Source organism: Rhinoderma darwinii, chromosome 8, assembly GCF_050947455.1.
Source record: "Rhinoderma darwinii isolate aRhiDar2 chromosome 8, aRhiDar2.hap1, whole genome shotgun sequence".
NCBI lineage: Eukaryota > Metazoa > Chordata > Amphibia > Anura > Rhinodermatidae > Rhinoderma > Rhinoderma darwinii.
In genome coordinates, this window is record NC_134694.1 from 14,891,837 (window position 1) to 14,904,852 (window position 13,016).

The following is a 13,016-nucleotide window of genomic DNA, read 5'->3' on the forward strand; positions in this document are numbered from 1 at the left end:
CGATAAATTCAATATTTATTTGTGAAAAACTTCAAATTTTAGCAAAAATGTGCATTTTTCTAAATTTAAATGTATTTGCTTGAGAAACAGATAGTAATACCACACAAAATAGTTACTAGTTAACATCCCCCATATGTCTACTTTATGTTTGCATCATTTTTTTTCACGTACTTTTATTTTTCTAGGACGTTACAAAGCTTAGAACTTTAGCAGCAATTTCTCATATTTTCAATAAAATTTTCAAAAGGCTATTTTTTCAGGGACCAGTTCAGTTCTGAAGTGGCTTTGAGGGCCTTATATATTAGAAAGTCCCCATAAATCACCCCATTTTGAAAACTGTACCCCTCAAGGTATTCAAAACCACATTCAGAAAATATTTTAACCCTATATTTTTTTTGTCGAAATTCATTTGTAATAAAAAAAAATCTGGAACACAGAAGGTTTTACCAGAGAAACGCAACTCAATATTTATTGCCCAGATTCTGCAGATTTTAGAAATATCCAACATGTGGCCCTAGTGCGGTAATGGACTGAAGCACCGGCCTCAGAAGCAAAGGAGCACCCAGTGGATTTTGGGGCCTCCTTTTTTTAGGAATATATTTTAGGCACCATGTCAGGTTTGAGGAGGTCTTGTGGTACCTAAACAGTCGAAACCCCCAAAAGTGACCCCATTTTGGAAACTACACCCCTCAAGGCATTTTTCTAGGGGTATAGTTAGCATATTGACCCCACAGTTTTTTTTGCAGAATTTAGTGGAATTAGTCTGTGAAGATGAAAATCACCTATTTTTCTGTGGAAACATAGAATTTTTTAATTTTTACAAGGAATAAAGGAGAAAAAGCAGCCCAAAATTTGTAAAGCAATTTCTCCCGATTACGGAAATACCCCATATGTGGTCGTAAACTGATGTTTGGACCCACAGCAGGGCTCAGGAGGGAAGGAGCGCCTTTTGGATTTTGGAGCGCAGATTTTGCTGGATTGGTTTTCAGTGCCATGTCGGGTTTGCAACGCCCCGGAGGGACCAAAACAGTGGAAACCCCCCAAAAGTGACCCCATTTTGGAATCTACACCCCTCAAGGAATTTTTCTAGGGGTATAGTGAGCTTTTTGGCCCCTCAGGATCTTTTTTAGAGCTAAGGTGACCAAAAAACAGCGATTTTGGCGCTTTAAATTCTTTATTTATTACAGCGTTCACCGTGCGCAATAAATTACGTTTTAATTTATTCTGCCGGTCGGTACGATTACGCCGATACCATATGTGTATAGTTTTTTTTACGTTTTGCAGCATTTGCACAATAAAATTAAGTTTCTATAAAATAATTTATTTTCTGGGACACGCTATTTTGAGTCGTAATGTTTTTATTTTTTCGTCAAAAAAGCTGTGGGAGGTCTTGTTTTTTGCGGGACGGGTTGTAGTTTTTATTGGTACTATTTTGGGGTAAATGTGACTTTTTGATCACTTTTTATTCTCTATCTTGGGAGGGGTGGTGACCAAAAAATAGCGATGCTGACAGTTTTCCGTTTATTTTGTTTGCGGCGTTCACCGTGCGGAAAAATTAACATTATAGTTTCATAGATTGGGTCGTTACGAACGCGGCGATACCAAATATGTGTACTTTTATTTAACGTTTTCATTTTTTCCCTATAATAAATGACTTATTATAGGAAAACAAAACCTTTTATTTTTACACTTTTATAAAACATTTTTATTAACTTTTTTTTACTTTTTACACTTTATATTTTTGTTTATTAACTTTTCTTTTACTTTTTACACTTTATTTTTTTTACCTGCAGCTTTGATCGCTGCTAGAATACATTACACTACCTAGGTAGTGTAATGTATTCCAACTGTCAGTGTGACGTCACAGTCACTCTGACAGTTGGTCTACGAGGATCAGCAGAGGCTGATCCTCATAGGCTGACATACATGGCAGACCTGGGGGCCGTTGTCTGGCCCCCGGGTGCCATCACAAGCATCAGAAGCCCCCACGATTGCATGGGGGCTGCTGATGCGCTACAAACCCGCTACATGCGGAGATCGCAATCGAGCCCCGCATGTAACGGGTTAATTGCCGAAATCAGCGGCGATGAGCCGCTGATCGGCAACACTGGAGAGTGTCAGCTGTCGGGGACAGCTGATCTCCAAGTTCCCGATGCACACTGTCGCCGACAGTGTGTATCGGGAACGGCACAGTGACTTTCTGTCACTCTGACAGGAAGCCTATCAGGACCAGCCGAAGGTTGGTCCTGATGGGCTTCCGTCCATGGCAGACCCGGAAGCCGTTTGCCATACTAACTATCGGCAGACCCCGCGATTTCGGACGGGGGTCTGCCGATATGTTAGAAACCCCTAAAATTCGGCGATTGCATCCGATCGCCGAATTTAAGGGGTTAATGCGCCGAAATCAGCGGCAAAGGACCGCTGGCCGGCAAGAGGGGAGTGTCAGCTGTCGGCGACAGCTGACCTCCCGATTCCCGGTGCACACTGTCGCCGACAGTGTGCACCGGGATTAACTCAGTAACTGTACGTCCTCGTGCGGGAAGTAACCTCCCGCAACGACGGACAGTTACGTCCTGGTGCGGATAGGGGTTAATGCTGGTCTGCCCGATAATCGCCCAGTGTAAAACCCCCTTTAGACTAGACAGGCACAAAGGGGAGGATACAGTATAGACCAAAAATTGATCCCTACATTATATTATACAATAAATGGTCATTAAAAAATACAACTCGTCCCGTAAGAAACTAGCCCTCATACGGCTATATAAACGGAAAAATAAACAAGTCATGGCTTTTGGAATGCGGAAGTAAAAAATTAAAAAACAAAAATGGCTGCAGTGCCAGGGGGTTAATATGGAGCCCCTAGGGGAAGGAGTAGCCAGCCAGATAGATACCCTACAGCCAACACTGCGGGGGGAATTGAGTATCGCTTGGCATATAATACATACATGGATGGCTCCATTAGACAACCTCCTTAAAGGGAATGTGTTGCCAGAAAAACATGTTTGTTTATTTTTAATTAAACATTTAGTGTGTAGGTGATTAAACATTGTTCAAATTTTTTTTATTTTTTTCACGAGCCAGGAAATATTATAAATTAGATTCTAATTTATAATATTTCCCATTGCTGGTCACTAGATGGAGCTATTCCCAAAATTGCAGCATTGCAAAATTGGGTAAAAAGCCCTCGCTCTAGTGAGCTCTCAGCATCCCCCCCTCCTTTATCCTGGCTAGTGCCGGGATAAACGAGGGGTTTGAACGGTGTATCCTCCTACACTGTGTGTCGCCATTTTTTGAGCTAACACACAGTGTAGTAGGTTTACATACAGTAGTAAACGTACACAAACACGAACATACATTGAAATCTCTTACCTGCTCCTGCGGCTCCCTCCGGCCCGTCCGCTCCGTCTGCTGCCGCTGGTCCAAGTGCACAAGTCCGGAAGCCGCGACCGGAAGTAGTAATCTTACTGTCCGGCCGCGACTTCCGGTCCACAGGAAAATGGTGCCGGACGGCGCCAATTTCAAATTGGACTGTGTGGGAGCGGCACATGCGCAGTTCCCACACAGACGGCGTACACAGAAGTGGATGGGACGGGAGCAGTTCGCAGTCCCTATGGGACTGTGGCTGCCGTATTCCATGTCTGTGTGTGTCGTTAATCGACACATACAGAAATGGAACAAAAAATGGCAGCCCCCATAGGGAAGAAAAAGTGTAAAAATAAGAAAAAGTAAAACACAAACACACAAATAAATATAAACGTTTTTAATAAAGCACTAACATCTTTAACATATGAAAAAAAAAATTGTGATGACACTGTTCCTTTAAACACAAGCATCAATCCGAGCAAGCAGAGCTGCAGTGTAAAGCATGGAAAGCTGATAAAGCAGCAATCTGAGCTTACAATGAGGCATGAAGTGCGTTTTAGACCCCCTATTAGACTACAAGTAGCGGACACTGATGAAAATAATATTAGAAAATCTCATCAGAAGACTGGGTCTCCTGTCTGGTGAGCGGTGAGGACTGCGATGGAAGTTATCTGGATGCAAAGCAGCTACGACCACTAGGATATTCTGCCAAAATAGTCTGGATATGTGACAATGGAACATCTATCAGGGTTGTCGGACAACCATGGCCATCGACTTACGGCAGACAAGCCGGCCAGTTACCACTCTCCGTGACGGATTCTGTTGGACTAAACTCAACAATTATCCGAGCCCAACGCCATCGATTGCTTTTTTTTTTTTTTTTTTTCGTTTTATGACATTCATTACAACACCGTGGGGCTGGTAGTGGTGAGCTGGAGCCCACAGCACAGACGCAAAATATGGGAGAAAACCCAACGCAGATGTGAACAGAGTCCTAAGATGGGGATCCAGTAAACACAGTTGACAGAATGATCGTATTTGACTAATGGAAGAACTTTTATATTGAAGCTGATGGGCGATGGTCCAGGTTCCAACCCCCGGAGAAGCTGCGGCCGGCTGTAGCCGGGTAACTATCGCGTTAGGACATATTCACACATAGCGTTTGAGCTGCAGTTAAAAACTGCATCTGAAATAACGCATGCATTTTTTTTTCACGTTTTCCATTGCGGCATTTACTTAGTCTTTCACCTGTAAAAATTGAAAACGCAGTAAAACTCATATGCATTATTACGTATGTGTTTTTTAATCGCTATATGCAAATTTACTCTCACATGATCAAACCTCCCAAAATTTGCATCCCCATTCGTGAGACACTTTTAAGTCCCGTCAACAATCCACACACGAACGCCCATTTTTAAGCAAATTTGTATAAGCCCCTCCCACTTTGCAATCCGATAATTCCGCAAAAATTGGGGCTGCCTATTTAAAGGGGTTGTCCAGGCATGGGCTGGTTTTTCATGCTGATGACCTATCCACAAGACCGGAGCCATCTGCTCCCAGCACGACCGCTGCATCACTTCCTGTTACCGGAGGCAGCCAGAACAGCTAGGTGCGGGGTTTGGGTGTCGGACCCCCACCGATCATATACTGATGACCTATTCGGTGGATAGGTTATCGGTATGAAAAACCACCCTCATGCCCAGACAGCCCCTTTAATAGGTGACCACGTGAATGTACTGGGTCTTGAAGGGGGTTGTCTTCATAAAAAGTTAGATTGTAAAAACATGACAATACTTATATTGTAGCCTGTATTATACTCCAGAGCTGCATTCACAGTTCTGCTGGTTGTTACTGGAAACAGTCAATATTCTCAAAGGTATTTCAAGGTTGCTAAACTAATTTCTAGAACGTCGCTTTCCATTTATAATGATAAGTTGCAAACCGAAAAAACAATTGGAATATTCATCTGCCAGGTTGCCATCTTTAACTGCCAATACACTATTTGTTGCCTGATATTTCTTGTAACATGGGCACACATGCCTTACTAACAACCTGGCAAATCAGCCCTCTCTATGTTGGCAGCCCTAGAATGGATAACGTTGTATTTATATCTGCCACTACCAATATGGCACCCAGTGGCCGATGTCACTTCAACAAACTTTATCTATTCGAACATGTCGCTAAAAGTCTGATGCTGACACTGGGAGGAGCTACCAGGCTAATGGCGTCGCGAAGGCCTAAGTCCCCTCCGCCACCTATGCCGCGGTTTCCGCGGTTCCAGTCTGGATTTTGTCGTACTGAGCTCGTCCTCTGAGCGGCTGCAGCTTTCCTGTCCCTCCCGCTGATTCTCCGTTCTGACCTCCGCTGGAGTAGAGGCGCCGCGTCAGGCCTCGGACTCTGGTAAGACGCGCGCCCGGGCCCGTCATAGCACAGAGCGGCCTCTCATAGTGGATGAGCCCGCGTCCTTCATCTCGGTGCTAGTTCCCCGGGATAGAGCTGATGATGAGATCACGTCCCCGGTACCGCGCTGTCCCTCCGTAGACGTGCGTCTTCCCGGCAGTTCTCTCATCTGTTTACATTATCTCTGTGGTAAAATGTGACAGGGGAGATGTAAACCCTGCCGGCCATAGTGCCCATAATCTGTCATACTGCCCGTATAATGGCAGCCATAGTGCCCACATATTGCCAGACAGTGCCTATAATCTGTCACAATTCTGTACCAATATAATGGCAGCCATAGTGCCCATAATCTATCATATTGCTCATATAATTGCAGCTGTAGTGCCCATAATTTTTCACAATGCCCATATAGTGCCAGCCTGTGTGCCCATAATCTGTCCTAATTCATATAATGCTGGCCATAGTGCCAATAATCTGTCATAGGTCCCATATAAGGCCAGTAACACTGCCCATTTAATGCCAACCTGAGTTCCCATAATCTATCATAATTCCCATGTCATCCGTAGTGCTCATGTAATGATAACCATAGTGCCCATGATCTATCATAATGCCAATATATTGTCTGCCATAGTGCCCATATAATGGTAACTATAATGCCCATAATCTGTAATAATGCCATTCATAGTGCCCATTAAATGCCAGTCATAGTGCCCATATAATGACCGCTATACTGCTCATATAATCCATCATAATGGCAGCTATATTGGTCATATGATGCCAGCCACAGTGACCAAATAATGACCGCTATAGCGCCCATACATCAGCCATAGTGTCCATGTAATGCCAGACATAGTGCCCATAATCTGTCATAGTGCCCATATAATGCCAGCCATACTGCTCATATGATGACTGTTATAGTGCCTATATAATTATCTATCATAATGCCAGCTATATTGGCCATATGGGCATAGTGCCCCTATAATAATTTGTCATGGTGCCCTTGTAATGACAGCTATAGTACCCATAAAATAGTGCCAGTTGTAGTGCCCCTATACTAATTTGTCCTATTGCTCATACAATGCCAGCCATAGTTTAGCTGTAGAAGTGCCAGCCACTGTGCCCCTACAATAGTGCCAATCATAACGATCGTGTATTGCCAACCATAGTACCTCCATATTAGTTATATTGCCCATATGTTGCCATTACAATGTTAAAATCATTCATAGTGCCCACAGTATGTGATGCCAGCTATAGTGCCACAATAATAGTTCTGGTAATAGTTCTCATATTCTGCCCCTGTAATGGAGCCTTTCATAATGCCGCCTACCTATAATAGTAATATTGCCCATGTTGTGACAGTACATTGGTTAAATCATTCATAGTGCCCCTATAATAGTGCCTGTCATAGTGACGTATGGTGCCAGTGTGTTTCATCCTGTACTGTTTTTACTTTATGATGCCAACCATAATGCCAAAATTATTGTGCCTGCATCATGCCAGCTAAGTGCCTCTATAGTAATGTCTGTCATAGTACAGAGTATGATGCCAGTGCAGTTTTTATATGAACCGTAGTGCCTATATCATACCTGTTATAGTGCCCCTATAGTAGTGCCTACCATATGAGATGCCAACCATAGTGTCCTTATAAAGTATGTTATGGTGCCTCTATTATGCCAACAAAACACATCAATATTGCCAAAGGCAAAAAGTTTAGCCCTTGTTTCCCAGGTTCCTATTGAACGCTTCCTAATATTATAGCGTAGGACTTTATTGTAAATGACTATTCAGCAGACAAATGAGGTTTTTTTCCGCGGAAATCGCGGCAAAAAAACGGCCGAAATTGACTCCCATTGATTTCAATGGGAGTTGGAGGCGTTTTTTTTACCGTGAGCAAAAAAAACGCTTGCGGTAAAAAGAAGCGACGTGCCCTATGTTGAGGCGTTTTCCGCCTCAAAAACCCCATTGAAATCAATGGGAGACTTTTTTTGACGCGTATTGTTTGCCGCGATGCATTTCTTGATGCGTTTTTCGAGGAAAAAAACCACTCGCGGTTATTCCATCTTTGGGCGGGTTCACACATGGCGGATTTTCACTTAAATTCCGCTGCGGACACTCCGCAGCGTTAATCCGCAGCGGAGCCGTTTCTCCATTGACTTTCACTTTAATTTCGCAGTGTTCGTTTACACGATGCGTACAATTCCGCTGCGGAGCATAGGCTGCGGAGCGGAATGTGGTGTCCGCAGCATGCTCTGTCTGTTGCGGAGCAGTGGCGGACTGGTTGCGGACTCATGGCGGAATTTCTCCATTGACTTCAATGGAGATTCTAAGTTCCGCAATGAAGTCCGCAGCTGTCATGCACATGTTATGTGTGGTGCGGAGCGTATTGGTTTTTTAACATGACATTTCTTCATTCTGGCTGGACCTATGTATTTCTAGGTCTACAGCCAGACTGAGGAAGTCAATGGGGCTCCCGTAATGACGGGAGCGTTGCTAGGAGACGTCAGTAAATAGTCACTGTCCAGGGTGCTGAAAGAGTTAAGCGATCGGCAGTAACTGTTTCTGCACCCGGGACAGTGACTACCGATCTCAATATACATGTATCTGTAAAAAAACATATAAGTTCGTACTTACCGAGAACTCCCTGTTTCTGTCTCCAGTCCGGCCTCCCAGGATGACGTTTCAGTGTAAGTGACGGCTGCAGCCAATCACAGGCCAAGCACAGGCTGCAGCGGTCACATGGACTGGCGCGTCATCCAGGGAGGTCGGGCTGGATGCCGAAGGAGGGACGCGTCATAAAGACAACGGGCGGTAAGTATGAATTTCTTTTACTTTCACTAGGGAAAGTGCTGTCCCTTCTCTCTATCCTGCACTGATAGGGAGAAGGGAAGCACTTTTCCCGCAGTCCGCAGCAGCTAGTCCGCATCAATTTTCTGCACATTTTGTGCAGATCCGCAGCCGTAATCCGCAACCCGGATTAGGTGCGGCATTGATGCGGACAGTTGCGGAGGAATTCCGCCATGTGTGGTCATGCCCTTTCTGTTGATGAGAGCAAAAAACGCGTGTGGTGAAAAACCACTACCAGAGCTGATTTTCCAGGCAGAATTTTCTGCCTGCAAAAGACTCCATGTGAACATACTCTAGGTTCACACAGAGTTTTTTGCAGGAGGAAAATCTGCCTCAAAATTCCGTTTGGAATTCCCTGAATGCATAAAACGCCACGAAATACGCTTTCTCTGCCTCCCATTGATGTCAATGGGAGGTCAGAGGCGTATACGCCGGAAAATAAGGCATGTCCCTTCTTTTTCCAGCGAGACGGCTTTTCCGCTCGCGGGAAAAAAACGCCTCTGCCTCCCATTGAAAACAATGGGAGGCATTTTTGGACTTTTTTTCCGCGTCTAAGGGCTGATTCAGACGTGCGTGGCGTATTTGCGCACGCAAAACATGCGGCGTTTTGCCTGCGCAAAAGCCACTTCCCTGCTCCGTGAGGCATCATCATATGATGCGAGGTTGCGTACTTTTCGCGCAGCCACCATCATTATGACACGCCATTTGGATGTTTGTAAACAGAAAAGCATGTGGTGCTTTTCTGTTTACATTCATCCTTTTGACAGCTGGTGCGCGAAACGGGCAGTTCGCACGGAAGTGCTTCCGTGCGACCTGCGTGGTTTTCACACACTCATTGACTTCAATGGGTGCGTGATGCGCGGAAAACGCGGAGATATTGACCATGTCGCGCTTTTTGCGCAGCGGACAAACGCTGCGCAAAAAGCACGGACTGTCTGTACTGCCCCATAGACTTGTATTGGTCTGTGCGTGACGCGTGAAAACCACGCGGCCCGCACGGACGCAATACACGTTCGTGTGAATCCACCCTAAAAAACATGTAAAAAAACTCTGTGTGAACTGGCCCTTATTCCTTTCTCTCCTGTGGTTAGAATGATTGACAGGAGTTTTCTCCAACCCCGCAACGCTAACGCCCGGCCAATAGGGGACTCACTTTCGCGCCTGCGTAGTAGAAGGAAATTTCACCGGATTGGTAAGTATAGAATCCAGTTCACTTTGCATGTCAGTGAACTTAGAATTCGGAGCACTTACTTAAAGTGATGATAAAGAATATATATCACCGAAGTACCAGGTGTTCACGGACATGCGCAGTCAACTGGATTCTATACTTATCAATCCGGTGAAATTTCCTTCTACTACGCAGGCGCGAAAGTGAGTCCCCTATTGGCCGGGCGTTAGCGATGCAGGGTTGGAGCACACTCCTGTCAATCATTCTAACCACAGGAGCGAAAGGAAGTCCCTCATTAGTTGGGCATTAGCGCTGCGTGATTGGAGCAAATCTCTCTTCCTAGGGGCTTGTCTTATGAGGACCACTTCCATTGGTAGCATTAGTTTAGCTGACGTCACGCGTGAGGTCATAAATAGGAGACCTAGCCGCGTTCACCGCCATTAACCCCATTTTCCCCTGAGGACGCCGCTACGGTGGTGAAACATGTCGGGGGGGGGGGGGGGGGGGCTTTTGTTCTTTTAAAATTCAATGTGTTCTGACAATTCCAAGTCCTCTCCTAAGTGGACTGCAGCTGCTAAGGCTGGATTCACACGAGCAAGTTACGTCCGTAATGTACGGAACGTATTTCGGCTGCAAGTCCCGGACCAAACACAGTGCAGGGAGCCGGGCTCCTAGCATCATACTTATGTACAATGCTAGGAGTCCTGCCTCGCTGCGGGACAACTGTCCCGTACTGTAATCATGTTTTCAGTACGGGACAGTAGTTCCACGGAGAGGCAGGGACTCCTAGCATCGAACATAACTATGATGCTAGGAGCCTGGCTCCCTGCACTGTGTTCGGTCCGGGACTTGCGGCCGAAATACGTTTCCGTCCATTACGGACGTAACATGCTCGTGTGAACCCAGCCTAACTGTAGTTGTTTCCTACAGGCCGTGCGGTCATCAGAGGTGGTGGTTTGACTCTGCACTCAGATAGTACAGACTCCAGAGCGATATCAGCGTTACTAGATGGAGACTCAGTTCACATTGCGCTTTTAATGTTCATTTGTCTGCTGAATAGTCATTTACAATAAAGTCCTACGCTATAATATTAGGAAGTGTTCAATAGGAACCTGGGAAACAAGGGCTAATCTTTTTGCCTTTGGCAATATTGATGTGTTTTGTTCGTATCTCAGCCCACCAGCTACCTAGGTCCTCCGTTTTGTTTTTTCTTATATTATGCCAGCCAGGCACCCTTATAATATAACCAGCCAGGCACCCTTATAATATGGCCAGCCAGGCACCCTTATAATATGGCCAGCCAGGCACCCTTATAATATGGCCAGCCAGGCACCCTTATAATATGGCCAGCCAGGCACCCTTATAATATGGCCAGCCAGGCACCCTTATAATATAACCAGCCAGGCACCCTTATAATATGGCCAGCCAGGCACCCTTATAATATGGCCAGCCAGGCACCCTTATAATATGGCCAGCCAGGCACCCTTATAATATGGCCAGCCAGGCACCCTTATAATATGGCCAGCCAGGCACCCTTATAATATGGCCAGCCAGGCACCCTTATAATATGGCCATCCAGGCACCCTTATAATATGGCCATCCAGGCACCCTTATAATATGGCCAGCCAGACACCCTTATAATATGGCCAGCCAGGCACCCTTATAATATAGCCAGCCAGGCACCCTTATAATATAGCCAGCCAGGCACCCTTATAATATAGCCAGCCAGGCACCCTTATAATATGGCCAGCCAGGCACCCTTATAATATAGCCAGCCAGGCACCCTTATAATATAGCCAGCCAGGCACCCTTATAATATAGCCAGCCAGGCACCCTTATAATATAGCCAGCCAGGCACCCTTATAATATAGCCAGCCAGGCACCCTTATAATATAGCCAGCCAGGCACCCTTATAATATAGCCAGCCAGGCACCCTTATAATATGGCCAGCCAGGCACCCTTATAATATAGCCAGCCAGCCACCCTTATAATATAGCCAGCCAGGCACCCTTATAATATAGCCAGCCAGGCACCCTTATAATATAGCCAGCCAGGCACCCTTATAATATAGCCAGCCAGGCACCCTTATAATATAGCCAGCCAGGCACCCTTATAATATAGCCAGCCAGGCACCCTTATAATATAGCCAGCCAGGCACCCTTATAATATGGCCAGCCAGGCACCCTTATAATATGGCCAGCCAGGCACCCTTATAATATAGCCAGCCAGGCACCCTTATAATATAGCCAGCCAGGCACTCTTATAATATGGCCAGCCAGGCACCCTTATAATATGGCCAGCCAGGCACCCTTATAATATGGCCAGCCAGGCACCCTTATAATATGGCCAGCCAGGCACCCTTATAATATGGCCAGCCAGTCACTCTTATAATATGGCCAGCCAGGCACCCTTATAATATGGCCAGCCAGGCACCCTTATAATATGGCCATCCAGGCACCCTTATAATATGGCCATCCAGGCACCCTTATAATATGGCCAGCCAGGCACCCTTATAATATGGCCAGCCAGGCACCCTTATAATATGGCCAGCCAGGCACCCTTATAATATGGCCATCCAGGCACCCTTATAATATGGCCATCCAGGCACCCTTATAATATGGCCAGCCAGGCACCCTTATAATATGGCCAGCCAGGCACCCTTATAATATGGCCAGCCAGGCACCCTTATAATATGGCCAGCCAGGCACCCTTATAATATGGCCAGCCAGGCACCCTTATAATATGGCCAGCCAGGCACCCTTATAATATGGCCAGCCAGGCACCCTTATGATATAATATGGCCAGCCAGGCACCCTTATGATATAATATGGCCAGCCAGGCACCCTTATAATATAATATGGCCAGCCAGGCACCCTTATAATATGGCCAGCCAGGCACCCTTATGATATGGCCAGACAGGCACCCTTATGATATGGCCAGCCAGGCACCCTTATAATATGGCCAGCCAGGCACCCTTATAATATGGCCAGCCAGGCACCCTTATAATATAATATGGCCAGCCAGGCACCCTTATAATATAATATGGCCAGCCAGGCACCCTTATAATATAATATGGCCAGCCAGGCACCCTTCTAATATGGCCAGCCAGGCACCCTTATGCCGTAGTGTCCATAGATGCCAGTGTAGCACTTCTACCAGTCGTATTTATAATAGTGCCAATATATTATAGGTTCGTCTGCCATGGTTACGTCCTTTGCTTGCTTGGTCCCATTTTGAAAAT

At 45.8% G+C, this 13,016-nt stretch overlaps 1 protein-coding gene across 1 annotated transcript in view; it reads left to right on the top strand.

The window, feature by feature from the left end:
* The first annotated feature begins 5,563 nt into the window (after positions 1–5,563).
* The window catches only part of PHF8 (PHD finger protein 8), a 33,140-nt gene continuing 25,687 nt past the window's right edge, over positions 5,564–13,016 (top strand). The window contains exon 1 of the mRNA XM_075835243.1: positions 5,564–5,763. The gene's annotated coding sequence lies outside the window, so the exon portion shown is untranslated. The remainder of the gene's footprint in view (positions 5,764–13,016) is intronic.